The sequence below is a fragment of the Canis lupus genome, chromosome 32, assembly GCF_011100685.1.
Source record: "Canis lupus familiaris isolate Mischka breed German Shepherd chromosome 32, alternate assembly UU_Cfam_GSD_1.0, whole genome shotgun sequence".
Classification (NCBI taxonomy): Eukaryota; Metazoa; Chordata; class Mammalia; order Carnivora; family Canidae; genus Canis; species Canis lupus.
This window is the reverse complement of record NC_049253.1, coordinates 6,064,106-6,080,906: the sequence shown is the minus strand read 5'-3', so window position 1 is coordinate 6,080,906 and position 16,801 is coordinate 6,064,106. Positions and strand designations below refer to the sequence as shown.

Here is a 16,801-nt window from a genome sequence, read left to right as displayed (position 1 = left end):
GCCAGCAGAAAGGATGAATACCTACTATTTACATCAATGCGGATTGAGCCGGAAGATATTATGCTGAGTGAAATAAGTCAATTGGAGAAAGGCAATTATCATATGGTTTTGTTCATATGTGGAATATAAGAAATAGTGAAAGGGACCATAAGGGAAAGGAGGGAACCTGAGTGGGGAAAAATTAGAGGGGAAGACAACCTATGAGAGACTCCTAACTCTGGGAAACAAACAAAAGATTGCAGAAGGGGAGGTGAGTGGGAGGATGGGGTAACTGGGTGCCGGGCACTTGATGGGGTGAGCACTGGGTGTTATTCTCTACGCTGGCAAATTGAATTTAAAAAAAATCTCGAGGCAGCCCTAGTGGCTCAGTGGTTTAGCGCCACCTTCAGCCCAGGGTGTGATCCTAGAGACCTGGGATCAAGTCCCACGTCGGGCTCCCTGCATGGAGCCTGCTTCTCTCTCTGCCTCTCTCTGCCTCTCTCTCTCTCTCTCTCTCTCCCTCTCTCTCTCTCTCTGTCTCTCATGAATAAATAAATAAAATCTTTAAAAAAAAAAGCTCAAGATTAGGAAAGGTGTAGCATAATAATAATAATAATAAAATAATAATATAATAAGACCAGTGAAAGTTAAAAGTTATTTATAGGTTGTTAATATTTTTATAAAATAATGAAGCTATCAAATGGTTTAAAAGTAAAGGTAAATAATGTTAAGTAATAATTAAATCTGAAGCTAAATTCTTGGATTACTGCAACAAAACAACAACAAAAGAAGTATGAGGCTGGTGATTGGGATAGAATAAAGTTTTTATCTTAAAATGGAGGAGTGGGTAGTTATTTTTTCTATATTAATAAAGTTGAAGAAATATGCATTCACATTTTACAAAGATATGAAGATAACTATTAAGAAGGTAAAAAAGGTAACGAACATCTGAATCAATAGAGAAATAGCATGAGCTAATAAACCATATTTAATACTTGAAGATAAAAACAAAAATTAAGTAAAAAATAACAAATGCCAAGGAAATATAAAATAAAATTGCAAATAAGCACATAATAAATATAATGTAATAAATATGATTGAATTCAAAATATTATTGAAATAAATAAATTACAAAATAATTCAGTGACATACTGTTTATGAGATATGCAGAATAAAATATTAAACTAAGAGAAAATTAAAATTAATATTGCAAGTATTACCCGGTCTTTGAAAGCATAAAGAAATCAAGAGCAGAAGTATTAGTGACAGATGATATAAGAATTCAGGGCAAAAAGTATTAAAAATGTCAAAGAGAATTTTACATACTTGAAAACATCCAGTCTACAATTAAAATATAGATATCACATATGCACTATGTGAAAAAGAATGTCAGACTCCCTCCCCCACACCACATACAAAAATTAACTCAAAATAAATAAAAAACTTAAGTCCAAGAGCTACAATTATAAAATTCTCAGAATAAAATTTAGGTGTAAATCTTAAAAAAAATATATCACAAACATTCATGTTCCAAAAGCCATAGTCTCAAAATACGTAATGTAAAATGATTAAAAGTTTTAAAATGTAAAAGAGAGGGAGAAATTACAAGCAAATAAAGTAAAATATTTTTAGCCAGAGTAGTTTTTCAGGTCAGGGAGGCCAAAAAAAGATAAATTATTTGCATAATGTCATAAATAATTTCATATTGCAATTATTCTCCCCTTAGGTCCTCTTCAGCTACTAGTCACTGACTCTCTTTTTCAACACAGTCCTCACACATTTTCTATGGCTCCTTTTCCAGACCTCTGAATCACTCTAACATAATTCAGAGTTTTATCTGGGCTTCTGTGCCTGTACTTTCACACCCATCACCTAGAACTATCTTTAAGTATGTGAAATGCTAGTCAAAAAAAGATCCACCAGTTATTATTCTAGTCCATGCTCTTAAAAAAGAGGAAGGGGTGAGGTGAGTTAAATATGAAATATATAAAGGTTATATTTTCTAGTTATAAAGGTGCTTAGTAACTATGATTTGTATGGGGTCAAAGTACAATGCAAACCCAATGGTAGTGAACATGAAGTAATTCACTTCTGTAAAACTTCGGATACTGTTCTAGATTATGGACAGGAATTGTAAACAGTATTTACTACAGCAAAAAAAAATATAGTTGTGTTCATTTTATAAGTCTAGTATTTCATTTATTTTTCAGCTTCCATTCCTATTATGAATGGATTCTTTCTTAAATAGATATTTTAACACCCACTTTCCAAGACCTTTTGCTGTTGAATGATGAACCAATATAAAAATATCAAGCACAGTCTGACCATAAACACAGAGGATTGGCATTACATTGTCTGGTTCCTTAAAACCTAGAACAAGAAGCATACTTTTCAGTACCAGCTGAATGAGGTAGAAGTGATGTGAGACCAGCAGAAAAAGAACTAGATCAATTCAGAATACTTTAAGTTTAAAAATGTCATGAGTCCTAGGTAAGGAGAGGCTATATCCTGATATAAGAATTGCACTTTGTATATTCTTTATAGTTCTTCTATACATAACCACAGATAGGTAAATTATATATAATTTTTAATATAGATTGTAAGTTCAACAGATTTTAAGCATTTGTTTTTCGGTAGCAAGATGAACTGAGAGGACCTTTTCTGACTAACAGGGCAGCAGTTCTGCTGCTGAGAGAGGAAAACTAGGTTAATAGCACTCCTTAAAGAACACTCTTAATGAGGCTTTTTGTTAGGTTTCCATTTTCTGCCTCATTTCATAAACAAAAACAATGAAGAAGTTTCCAAGATCAGTTATTTCATAGTCAAGAAAAACTAACTGGATAGTCATGTTTGTGAAGGAGCATAATCTCTCCTTATGCGTAGTACCTGGCTGCTGCCTGGGCCTGGCGTTAAAGTGAGTGCAGTTATAGTCTTCAGGCTCTGAAAGCTCAATTCATCCATCCTTCCTGACACTAGAGCTGTCACATATTCTCCAAGGCCTTGACTAGAAACTCCAAGCAGAATAAATCACAACAAAGTTTCAAAGTCTGAGTTTAGTTTTTCTCACACTGTAGGAAAATAACTGATTTTATTTTATTTATTTTTTTAATAACTGATTTTAGAGTGATTTTAGAAGATACTAACACGAATGGTTCATTTGCTGCATACTGGGTTAGGCAGTTTATAAAAACTACCTGTTTTTATTCTGTATAGGTAAAGGATCCATTACACAGTCATTCCCTTGGAGAATTTCAAGTTTATAACATTTAAGGTTTTTTTTTAAGTGTAATTTCTTCACTTATAAAAGGTTGTGAATTATTACAATAAAGAAAAGCATGGACATTGGAAGAAAAATTGTTTTTAATTCTGGAAAAACTTGATTTTGCTTGATAGACTGGATAAAATTCATATGATACCAATACAGATATGATATACCTACATTGTCTGATAAAGGAATGTCAGGAAAGATGCCAGATATAAATTGCAATTTAACTTGATATAAAACATTTGATTTTGTAAGAGAACAGTGCAGTTGAATTAGTCAATACAAAGAGCTTTTATTTTAAAATCATTAGTTCTAGTTTTTCTCCACAATACTTATATTTTTTCTCCCAAGTGATTTTGCAGTTAAGATGGTACATATTCAAGGATACTTTATTCTTGAATTTGCTTGTTTCCCTATTTATATACAAGGAAAAGTAGTTGGGTGTATGTATATCTGCTTCTAGTTATGTTGAAATTCTTTACTCTTTTTCAGTTTCACCATCAAATAAAAGAAAGCTTTGCATATACAATTTTACTGTGACTCTTTCATGTTACTAGTTGTTTGTTGTGTTAATTCCTCTGCTAGTTTAAAACCACCTCCAATATAACCAACCAAAGCATACTTCTCTTAAAATTTAGAAAGTGGCATTTAAATGGCAAATCTTTCTTTTTTTCTTTTTTTTTTTTAATTTTTTTTTAATTTTTATTTATTTATGATAGTCACAGAGAGAGAGAGAGAGGCAGAGACACAGGCAGAGGGAGAAGCAGGCTCCATGCACCGGGAGCCCGACGTGGGATTCGATCCCGGGTCTCCAGGATTGTGCCCAGGGCCAAAGGCAGGCGCCAAACCGCTGCGCCACCCAGGGATCCCTAAATGGCAAATCTTTCAACTAGCATCTATTAAGTTTAATGTGGCCCTCAGTAACTGTTCAATGGTGTAACCATCTTCTAATATATATTTTACTAGCATGCCATAATATATAAAACCCAGAGGACTAGAAGGAATTTATAGTGAAATAGCATGAAATTAACTTGATAAGGCTTTCCATTCTTCTTCAATATATTTTTTTTTTTCATTTTAAACACTGGTGACTCTGTCTCAACACTATGGAGTAATAGAAGTCTTTTTTTTGTTCTGCTTAAATAATGTCCTGATACAGATTCTTCTGAGGAAATGTATATATCTGTGCCTGACTCTGTATAGTATGCTCAGGAAATGTAGGAAAAAAATTCCTTATATTATTGACTAAAATTTACATATTTTAGGTTGACAATTACATAGAACTTTTAAATATTTATTATTTTTTTCCTGTAAAGAAGACTACTGATATTAGAGAGAAATATCTTTAAGAATTCTTTATTTGGTTTCAAAAAAGCTTAGATATTTTAATTTTGATGCTTTTAAAATCCTATCATAAAGCAAATGAAAAAGGAATAACTCTATTTGCAAAGTAAACATCTGTATATTTGGTAAACTGTAAATGTGACATATATAACTTTATATAAGGAGCTAATTGTTCTCCAAATAATGCACATTCTTTCCTTAATCATTTAATCTGAAAAAAGAACTAGCTCAGAATCAGAGTTTAATTAATATATTTTTAAAGATTTTATTTATTTATTTGAGAGAGCACAAAGCATGAGCAGGAGGAGGGGCAGAGGGAGAGGGAGTAACAGACTCTTCCTGAGCAGGGAGCCCTATGGAGACCTAAGCAGGGCTTGATCCCAGGACCCCTGGATCATGACCTGAGCAGAAGACAGATGCTTAATGGACTGAGCCACCCAGGCACCCCCCAGGATTTAATTTAGAGAGAGGAAAAGAAAATTCTCAGTGATGAAGTAATTTGTAGACACTCCCTAATTGCTACATAAAAAAAAATGAAATTTATGAATGCATGATTTAGTTTTGTGAAATATTTTAATTTTTAAATTAAAAAAGCTTTTAAATTTTAAAAGCTTTAGCTTTTAAATTCACTTCTCCCTAATTGTGTAAAAACTTAAAAAGCAAATGATTAACAATTACAAAATTGCAATCTGATTAGGAATTGAGAAAACTGAGGCACATAGTAATTTCAGTACTACATTTGAACAGATAAGGAAAGGCAAGGAGAATGAAAAAAAAAATCAACCAAAAATATAATCTTGGAAAAAAAATACAAAAGTACAGATTTTCAAAATCACCAGTCTTTCACCATTCAGAAATAGCCTCTATCATTCTAGCATCTTTCTGAATATTCATAAAGGACAGCTGATCTAATAATAGCATCATAAGGCATATATATTTGGATTTTCTGAGCAAATAAAATGATTTTTTTGAATGTCAGTAAAAATTGTTTTCTAATATTCTAATTTTTCATAGTATTATGATAATTGATCCTCTAATGCAGATATTTGAGTTCCTTTGGAATTATAAACAATGTATAGATGAATAACTTATAGAGTATATATATATATTTTTTTTTTTTAACACTTTTCCCAAGGTCCTGGGATCCCCACTTCTCCTTTTCCTCCACTCCCATCCTCTGCTTTGCCCAAACTGTGATCATAGCAATTTGCTTGTTACTTCTAGTTACTTCATTATTTTTCTGTTAAAATATTTTACAAACTATATAGGAAAGCCAGTTTTATCGCCAGCATGGTAGTGAAGTTAGGTTAATTTAGGGTTAACTGCTTTCTGAAGACTTCTTAGGTGGATTACCAGGAGGATACACTGATATCACAAAGTAGTGTATTGAGTAATGCCATAGGGCAGTGAGTAAAGTAACTTCTGGGAATCTGTAGGTGTTAATTACCTAGACAGTTTGTGTTATGATACAAGTAAAAATGTGGATCAAGCAAGGTATGCACATTGTTTTCTCACTGTGTCAGGGTGTTAATTTGTTCTGTCTACAGCATTCTAGCTAGAGAAAAATTCTATACTATACAATGGATGATTCTCTCTGGAGAAGCATGATATGTAGGTAGGAGCAGAAGGCCTATCCTGGAAAAAATTCAATCCCTGTACAAAGAAAATAACCAAAGCCATTAGCAGCTGAACTCATAAACTGTAATAAAATGATTAAATGTAACAAAGCTGTAGCAATTATCATATCAATTTACCCATAAACTTTTCTGATCCTTTTCACATACATCATTCCAGCAAAATACCCAGATGTAGTAATTACAGGAAATCTCCACGTCTGTTGGCAAAAACTCAGAAGACTTTGGCCCATTGAAAGTCTTACTGCATTAGCAGAAGTTGTGTAAATGGGCCATTCTATAGGTATAAGGCAAGACCTGTTGGCTTTGGTTCAGTTTTTAAGTGACTCTAAGGGAAATTTCATACTAGGTTTTATTGACTATGAATTTCTAGTTCTCTTTAACCAGAACACATGATTTTTATAAAATGCAATGCTTAAGATATGTAATTATGCATTATCCAACTGCAAAACAGGAGTTGATACCTTTGCTTAACATAGAGATAAAAGCTGACACTTTTTCAATTGAGAATTGTTTCAAATTTATAAAAAAATAAAAATTTTGCAGATAATATCATGAAAAAACTGTTGCTCAGAAAATAACATCATACCATTTAATATTTTAAAAATTATTTTTAATATTAGCATTCAACTGTTAATTAATTGGCATATATTTGGCATCTAAGATTCTGTAATTAAATCAAGTCTGGATGCTTAGCTGCTCAGTGTCTCAATAAACAGTTAAACAGCAATAGAAAACTGTACTCAATGTGAAAACTACTCCATATAAAGCAAAAATTACACAAATGTTAGTATTTGGCCTTGTACTGCTATTAAATAGCCCTTTAAAATGCAAACTCCTATCTAGGTTAGAAAAACTTTATTTTTTATTTTTTTTGTTGTTTACTATCTTTATTTTTTGGCAGTTTTACATTTCATAAGTGTTTTAACAACTTTTTTTCCTTTAAGGAGGAATCTGAGAAAGGGAGTTAAAATATGCATTTATTTTCATATTATAATCAACATCATCAATAGTACTAAAGGCATAAAGAGAACATAACACTAAAATGGAAAAACTTACAATGGATATAAATTTGAGATAGTGATATATATTCATGTAATGCTTGGATATCAGTTAGAGTATTAAATGGAAAACACTAAGTATTAGAAACAGAAGTAATTTAATGTAGGTGATTACTTACATAGGTGATAAAGAATTAATAAGTCATCAGGCTGGGGAGGCAACTCAGAATTTAATAACTGCAGGATGCCATCATCCCTGGGCTGGAGTGGCAAAGAGAAGTAGTTTTACCAAAGCTCAGAGCACAGGGTCACCAGTGATAAAATGCAGTCATAATAGGTCTATCAGTTGAATTGGCAGTTTAAGAGAGTAAAAATGTACTGGGAATGCCACTTGTGGCCCAGAGGTGGAAATAGAGCTGGCTGGCTGTCTCTTTATTCCCACTTACCAATGACCCACTAGTGCTGAATCAGAACTAGCTAGAAGCCAAGAGACATAGAAGCCTAGAAGAACAATTGGCAGGACTTGGTCCTTTCCACCCCTACAGCAACCTAACCCCTAAGACACAAAAGCAAGCAAGGAAAGCAGCAAGGTGGAAGGATTTCACTGCAAACAGACCCTGGAAAGGTCAAGATTATTAATTAAACAATATAATTTGTGAGCCAAAGACAAATGTTTTGTGTATTTCTCATGTATTAACTCTTTATTAATACTTGAACATTCTGAATAGGGATCCCTGGGTGGCGCAGCGGTTTAGCGCCTGCCTTTGGCCCAGGGCGCGATCCTGGAGACCCGCGGTCGAATCCCACGTCGGGCTCCCGGTGCATGGAGCCTGCTTCTCCCTCTGCCTGTGTCTCTGCCTCTCTCTCTCTCTCTGTGTGACTATCAAAAATAAATAAAAGAAAAATTAAAAAAAAAAAACATTCTGAATATAGTATACAAGTTCTAGGAAATCCAATTTTTTTCCTACAAATTGAAAATATGTCTTACCAAATATGTAGAGAAAAAATAGTAAATTTCATCTTTTAAAAAATTTTATAATACCATCTAAACTTTTTAATGGCAATGTGATCTACTTTTCTTGTTTGAAGAGAAAAAAATTCTCTAAAATGGAAGGTCAAGTGCAAAGGACCAAGGATAGACATTTGTTTTTGCTGCTACATTAAAAAAGAAGCTATGAGGGAAGTCATAGCTCTACTATGCAGATACTATAGAAATCCAGCTGAATGATGCAGGTCCTCTTTGATCTGGCAGGTGTCATAACCAGAAAAAAGGGCAATGGAGTCAGATGTCTCTTGACAGAGAGGCTGGACAGCAAAGAAGTTGGGAATCAGAGTTAGAAATTAGTGCAGCAGCTTCACTAAAAAGAGAAATGTGTTTTGAGTCTGAGTTGCCTTTCAAAGGCTCTGGCTTCTTCCTGAAGCTCCCAGGCTCACTTAACTAAGGAAGTGAAATTTTATCAACCAACCTCCAGTTGAAGCTTCATACCTGAGAATAGGGTTCTAATAGCAATCATGTGGTCATTGAATGGTTCTGAGAGCCCTCTGTCTGTTTATGGCCCACATCTGGCCTGGATAAATCATTCTCTATTCTTGTATGTCAACAGAGGAAGAGCATATTCCAACAAGTTGAGGTCTATGGGAATACTCTTCAACATTGAAAGGAATATAATATAGAAGATGTGGAAAAAACAGACTTAAAAAAAAAGATTTACTACAGGAAAATTAAAATACATTTTACAACCTTTCTGCATTGAGCTAGTAAAATAATTCAAGGAATCAGACTTTGTGAAAGGAGCAAAAAAACTATTCATTAATATGAAAGATGGAAATAAAAAGGATGAAAAAAAAAGAAATAAAAAGGATGCTGAGAGATAAGAAAATATTGTAATTTTTATTTTTTTATTTTTATTTTTTAATATTGTAATTTTTAGTAGCAAACTAAAAATTAATAGAATTGAAATGTGCATAAAACCTACAGAACAGAATAAATATTACATAGAATTGTATCAGTGATGTAATAAGCAAACTGGATAGATCTCCTGAAACAAAATGGAGTATGGTAGAAGGAAAATGGTAAGAAAGATTATTATGGATCAAGAAGGCTTAATTTAGTGATCTAATATAAGAAAAAATGTATTTCTGAATAAGAAACAAAACAAATATAAAACTCAGCAATGTAAAATACAATAAAAGGAATATATTCTGAAATAAGGAATGTTAAACCATCTGAATATGATTTAAAATTTTTCCTTATTTACCAAGAAAAATTAATTTAAAAAATACCTTAGACATATTGTGGTAAATTTTTTTTCAAAAATATGGAATAATTAATCAAGCACTCAAGACATTTAGGTACAAGAATTTAGCTTTGCTATGTCTTTGTGTCTATTCTAATGCCTCTCATTGCGCCTGTCATCCCCATCTTGTAGATGAAGACAGTGAAATTAGAAAGATTAAATAATTTTCTTAAAATCCTATAACATTTGCTCCACTAATATTACATTGGAAGGATTGATAATGTTAAGTAAGTTAAAGTCATGATTCTTGACAAGAAAATGTGTATTTTATATTAAGTACTCTATGAGTTGAGATTGATTACCAAAATATATGAAGGAAAATAATCATGGATATGTGAGAAATAAGTGAGTCTCTGGGTTCAACTGAAGTACCATCATGCTCTACAGAAAGCAACTCATTTTGAAGATCAATGTCAAGGAGGCTGAGCTGCTGGAACCTATTCCTGATGAATTCATGGCTTAATTAGTAGGAAGAAATAAAAACTTGGATTGTGAAACAGTATATTAAATAGTACACAAAAATTTATAATAAAAAACAATTGTCCCATGCCCTTCTCCTCCTAACTCCTGATTCACATATCCAGAATAATACTTTTAAGCATTTTTATTTCAGTTCTTCTGGCACATGCACTTTTTCTTCCCAAATACAGTTGTATATACCACTCTTTAAAAATAACACTGTTTTTCAAATTTAAGCAGGTCGTCAATTATTTTGAAACCGTTAAACTAATATCTTTCTTTATTCCTTCTTTTTTCTCCCATAGCAATTCTATTGTCATAGTTAAAGAAGAAAGTCAAATGGAATATGGAGAATATGATGTAGAGGAAGTGCTTGCCAGATAAGAAGTAGAGTAAATGAAAACCCTTTGCAGTCAGTGGATTGTGGGAAAGAGAAGTGGGAAAGAAGCAGTAAAATCACCTATATGCACACTTGCCCTAACTCTCCACCATTGGGGAAAGAGGACGGAGGACTGTGTGGCTGAGGGAAAGCCAAAGACAGTGAGGTCTGCGGAAATGTATTCTTGCACAAACACAGCAGGGCACACATGGGGGTTCAGTGTGGTTATGGAGAGAAAGGGTGTAATTTATGACTTTGTGATATAGAATCAATTCACAAGTTCCTGTCTTGTGGGGACAGGGAAGTAGCTGAGATGAAAACCAGCTGGCCTGCTATGGGGGCTGCAAGGAGGAGGTTTGAAATGTTTGGATGTGTGAACTAAGCCAAGGGCCAGAGGGAGACTTCACTGAGACCTGGAGGAATGGGCTGCTGGAAAGAGCCAAAGTGGGGTTAAGTCAAAAAAGAAGTTCATCGGCCTCAAGGGAGCCAAGAGAACAAAACACAATTCTTCATTGCAAATGTTAGCAGAGGAAGCCTGTAGGGTATCCAGGCACATTAAGGAATAACCCTAAGGGGGCCAGAGGACTGATGGGAATACAGTACAGGAGCTCACATAGCCCTCTCCTACTTATATTTGATATCAAGTTCAGGTAGGAGAGAAGGAAAGTATATGAGGGGGAAGAAATTTTGCAGACAAGGCATTTACCTAGAATAAGCTGAATTATAACAACAACAACAACAACACAACAGTTTAAACTGGAAACAACAGATTTAACAGGAGCTTTGTCAGAAAGATTAGACCAGTTTTAGAAAAAACAACTACCTTATTTTTGTACTGCTGAGTGGTAGTGAGTTTATATTTCCATACAAATTATATATTCAATCTTCTATTTATTATTCAGTGTCTTTCTCTTTCTCAGTCTGAAAGATGAAAATATTTTTTTTTGTTTTTCTCTACATCTTTCCTTCTTTTTCTACCTCCCAACAGCTGTCTCCTGTACTTTTACATATATGTGGTCAAAGTGGGAAAAAAATTGCCATCTATTTTATAACCATAAGTTTCACAGCTTTTCTTAAAAGTTGATTCTAAAAGCAGAAAATTTGAGAGTCATCTTCTTGCATTATTGCTTGGGCTGTTTCATGCCCTTAATTGAAGGCCATTGAATTCCTTTTCCAATTTGAATAGTTTCTTTATATATGGATTCTGATTTTCTTATATTCTTTTTCTTTCCTGGAGCTTTAAAGTGATTGCTCTCTAGACTTGTTGAACACTTGAAATGCTGGGACTTCCCTTTACTGCTTCCCTTTATTGGTTAGATCCTTTGTTTCCTATTTTAGGTTTACATCCTCATTTTTTTCCAGAGTAAGTCCTTAAATAATTACTCAGGTAAGAGATAAATATTCAAATACTTTGCGTGTCTAATGATATCTCTATTTTACTTATATATTTAATAATGATATCTTTATTTTACCTACATATTTAGTAATGATGTTAACGGAGACAGAATTCTGGGATAGAGCTTTTTCTACATTTTTGAAGGCATTGCTTCATTGTGTTCTACCTGCAGTAGGTCAGTTGGACAGTAAGATGCCAGTGTTTTTCTTATTGCTTTGAACATAATGTGTTTTTGTCTTTTTAGATGATGTCATTCTTTTTTAAAACTTGAGATATATTGATTATGCATATGTATTGATAATTGATATATAACATTAGTTTCACATAATTCAATATTTGTATATATTGCAAAATTATCATACCATGACAATAAGTCTAATTAAAACTGATCACCATGTGTTGTTACAATTTTTTTGTGTGTGATTGGAACTTTTAAGATATACTCTCAGCAATTTCAAATATATAATACAGTTTTGTCAACTATAGTCACCCATGACTTACTTATTTTATAACTGAAAGTTTGTACATTTTGACCCCCTTCATCCATTTCACCCAACCACCCTCCCTGCCTCCTAAGGATGATTTTATTCTTGAGATAGTTAAATTTCATACTGCTATGTCCAATTATGGGTCAGCTTCCACATGTCCTACTATTGCAAGGTAGTCCCTTTTAATCCAAATGGTTATTTTTTCTTCTGCTGGGGAAATTCTATTTTATTTTTCAAATGATTTTATCTTCTCAATTTGATGGGTTTTGGCGGGGGTTGTTTTATTTTCTGTTGTTGCATCTCGTAGATTTGTCTTCTGGATTTCTTATGTTTTTTCCTCACATTTTTTATCTCTTAATTTTATTTCCACTTTCTTGGAGCTTTCCTAAACTATTTTACTTATTTTGAATTGTGACAATCATATATGTTTAATATCCATCATTATATTTAATAGCTCCAAAAAGAAAACTACCCAAATGCTTGTCACCAATAAGATAAAGTCACACAGTAGAATGAAGTGGGATTCAGTGGAATGAATGCAACCTTATGGATAAATTTCAGGAATATCATGTTGTGTAAAAGAAACCAGGCACAAAAGAGCATATATAGTATAATTCCAATTATGTGAAGCTAAAAGAAACGAACAAATGGAGATAAACTAACAAACAGAAGTAGCTGTTAGAAGTCAGAATATTAAAAACAAAGAAGTCAGAATATTAATCACCTTTGGAGGAGAGAATAAGGACTAGAAGGAGCAGAAAGGTCTCTGCTGTCAGGGTTCTCAGTTTCCATATATGGTTACTAATTACACCAATGGATACAGTTTGTGAAATTTATTAAGCTGTGTACTTTCCTGTACCTATACTACACCTGAATAAAGAGTTCAAAAGAGCAATAATAAATTGGTAAAAATAATATTGGCAATATACCTTACACAAAATATTAATTAACAAAGAGAGCTCTTCAAAATGTAGAAAAAGATAAATACTCCACTTAATATGTAAAAAGAACAAAAATTTTAAAAATTATATATGAATATACACAAGTAATTAATATTTACAAAATGTTAAATGTCATTGGTAAGTAAACAAGTGCAAAGTAAAATGGATATGGCATATATCATAAACTAGTAGGAGTAAAATGAGAGAAGTGCTCCATGTCAGTAAAGTTTCTGAAACCTGAACACTCTGAAATATTGGACAGGGGATTAATACTGGTAGAGAGTCTCTTGAGGATGAATTGGCCATAACAACAATAACAGAAAACAATAAAAGTGGGTACTCTGTGGTTTGCTATTAAGCCCTAAGAGTTGATCCTTAAGAATTTTGATTATGGATGCTCATAAATATTCCATTACATCAATTATTTATCAAAGCCTGATTTATCAGAGCTAAAAAATTTACCAACTAAGCTTAACAATAAGAGATGGGCTAATCAATTTGTGTTAAAATTTTACAATGGTATTTTATCTAGTGCAGCCTTTAAAAATGGTCTGTGGATAAATATTTCATTATACTCAAAGATGTTAATAATACATTATCAAGAAAAAAATTCCCAAACTAGATAAATCTGTTTCTTTTTTAAATGTACTTTTTGTGTACTTTTTCTCCCTGAGAGGAGAATGGAATGGAACTCATCAAAATATGGAATTCTATCACTTGCAGGTAAGCTATGTTTAATTTTCTTAGTTTATTTTCTGAATTTTTATACTTGTAGGTAAACTATAAGTAAGTTTACTTAGTTTATTTTCTGGATTTTCACATGTTTCTGTAATCAGCAAAAAAGTATTTGTCATTTTTATTTAATTAATTTGTTTATTTGTTTATTTATTTAAGAGAGAACCCTGAGTACCCGGGGGGTAGGGGAGGGACAGAGGAAAAGAGAGTCCTAAGCAGACTCCCCACTGAGTGTGGAGTGCATGATGGGCTCAATCTCAGAATGCTAAGATCACGACCATGAGGAGAAACTGAGAGTTAGACACTTAACGGACTGTGTCACCCAGTCACCCACGTATTTGTCATTTTTAAAAGATAAAAGATATTCTGGAAATATTGATATTTTGTTTTATAAGATAAGTTTCTCAGATTCACAGAACTTTCATTTTTGCCTTTCTGTGACAAAGTGTCATGATCCTTTTCCTTTATGCAATTTCTACTGCTACTAACCACATCATTTTAATTTTCATATGCTAGAGAGTTATTTTTATTCCATTCAGATTTAAGTAATTAAGTTTTTAGAAAAACAAGTAAAGAAAAAATCTTGTCTCATGTACAGGGAGTGAGTCAAATTATATAATTCTAGCATAAAGCAATGAGGAGACATTAATTTTGGGTGTCTCTGCCATTTAAGCAAGAACCATAAGTACTCCATTCAATTTGTAACCTTGGTACAGAGGCCAGATACAACATCAACTAATTATCTTCAGGTTACAGAAAAGCAGGACTGAGACTGACCAGGTTTTAGGCTTCTGCATCTTTCTTTGAATGATTTAGGATCTAACCAGTGGCATATGTCAGGCCCTAAAGGGAATGACATTCCTAGCTAAAAGCTGAAGACTTAGTTATATAATCTTGGAAACAGTAGAAAGTGTAATATTGAAAGTTCAGTTTATAATTGCAAGTCTAATTTTCTTTAGAATTTTTGCAGCACTACATTTCACTTAATTTTCCATTCATATGCAATAAAATCACTGATGTAAAACAGTTGTGCTATTGCACAGATCCTTTTAAAAGTATATTTTGCAGGTGCTTAAAAACAAGGATAGGGTTGCCTAGGTGGCTCAGCAGTTGAGCATCTTCCTTTGGCTCAGGTCATGATCCCGGGGTCCTAGGATCGAATCCTGCATCAGGCTCCCTGCCTGGAGCCTGCTTTTCCCTCTGCCTATGTCTCTACCATTCTCTGTGTGTTTGTCATGAATAAATAAATAAAATCTTAAAAACAAAACAAAACAAGGATAGTCTTTTGCACAAGGCAAGAAAGTACAGGGAGTAATATTGATAAAGGCATTTCTTAGAAATGTCTATATATTCCAAGATAGCAGTTAAGCCAATCAACTATATGGAGTTTTCTCTGAGTTGTCTGTTTTTCCTTTTAATTGTGATAAGTGCAATGATTACATAAATATAGTCCAATTTACCTTAGCTTTAAAATAGTTAAATTCAATCTACATTTGTATAGCAGGTATGACTCTCAGGCCATGCAATGTTTTACTTAAATTAATTTTTAATTACTTAAATTAATTTTTATGTTCATCTCCTATTTTGCCAGCTGGCAAAAATTTAATCTTAGTTCAGGTTCATCCACGCTTTGGCCTGGACTTCCATTAAGTTCCAGGAGGTTTACAGAGGTGGCCGTTGGAGGGGAGGATGTCTGTTACTTAGTGTCCTCTCTATCCTTGTGGCAGCGGCAGTTTTATCCTCATTACCATTTTGTCTTTAGTTACTGGTCTCTGTAAGTAGCTACTGGGTCATCCTTTATCCCAAGCACTATGCCTTGCCAGTCGTCCAGCTTACTTCCGTTCCTTCCCTATACTGTTTAGGGATTCAGGAAACTATGGATCTGACTAAGGTTATCACTTTGGTGACTGTGCTGGGATATACAGAATCATATTGTTCCTTGTGTATGGGAAACTGTCTCCCACATCTCCACATTTTTGTTTGTAGGAGCCAACTTGAGACTAATCTATAAGACCCCCTTACAGAGTTTTGAACATATTAAAGAATGGCACTCCCTTTGGTCAGATGAGCTGTGAAAGCAAAAATACACTTTTGTAGATGTGCTTCTTGCAGGTGGGTATAGCACCACCTTAGGCACATGGCTTGCTATGTTGAATGTGAGCTGAATTTCAATCTCTTTATCTCCCAAGTGCCATGATTCAAAGTACATTTTTTAAATGCCCAGTGGCTACCCCTTATGCAATATCTAATTGTTTATAAAACAGCTGTTTAGGCATCTACCAATATACCCAGCAGTACAATCATCATACCTGTATTTCTCAATTATACCTAGAAGGCAATTGTTCTATTATTGTTAAATGCCTTGCTTAAGCCACAAAGCACGGTGTATTTGCCATCACCCATATCTAAATGTACAATACTCTGGGTTTTTTTTAAAGATTTTATTTATTTATTCATGTGAGACATACAGAGAGAGGCTGAGATATAGAGGGAGAAGCAGGCTCCTTGCAGGGATCCTGATGCACGACTTGATCCCCGGGATCACACCCCCAGCTGAAGGCAGCCGCTCAACCACTGAGCCATCCAGGTGTCCCACAATACTCTTTTATAAAGTGAAAGTACTTTTCCATGACTTTTGGTAGTGATTCATTACTATTTCTCATTATCATTGGTAGGTTTCATAAGTACTCACAAATGATCTTTAGTCTTCTAAAATTTGCCTTAATTACAGTGTCTTGCATACTTTTTTAAAAAAGATTTTATTTATTTATCTGACAGAGCAAGATAGCACAGCAGGGGAGCAGCAGAGAGAGAGAGGGAGAATCATGCTCCCTGCTCAACAGCCCTGACAAGGGGCTGGATCCCAGGACTCTGGGATCAGGA

At 33.6% G+C, this 16,801-nt stretch overlaps 1 long non-coding RNA gene across 9 annotated transcripts in view; it reads left to right on the top strand.

Annotated features, from left to right (window-relative positions):
* LOC102151347 overlaps positions 1 to 16,801 on the top strand; it is a 115,403-nt gene that overhangs the window by 54,758 nt on the left and 43,844 nt on the right. Inside the window, exon 4 of one of the 9 annotated variants that reach the window (XR_005382623.1) lies at positions 10,285 to 12,449. The exons of the other annotated variants lie outside the window; for them this stretch is intronic. This is a non-coding gene — a long non-coding RNA (uncharacterized LOC102151347). Of the gene's footprint in view, positions 1 to 10,284; positions 12,450 to 16,801 lie in introns of those variants that run through there. 9 annotated transcript variants of the gene reach the window in all.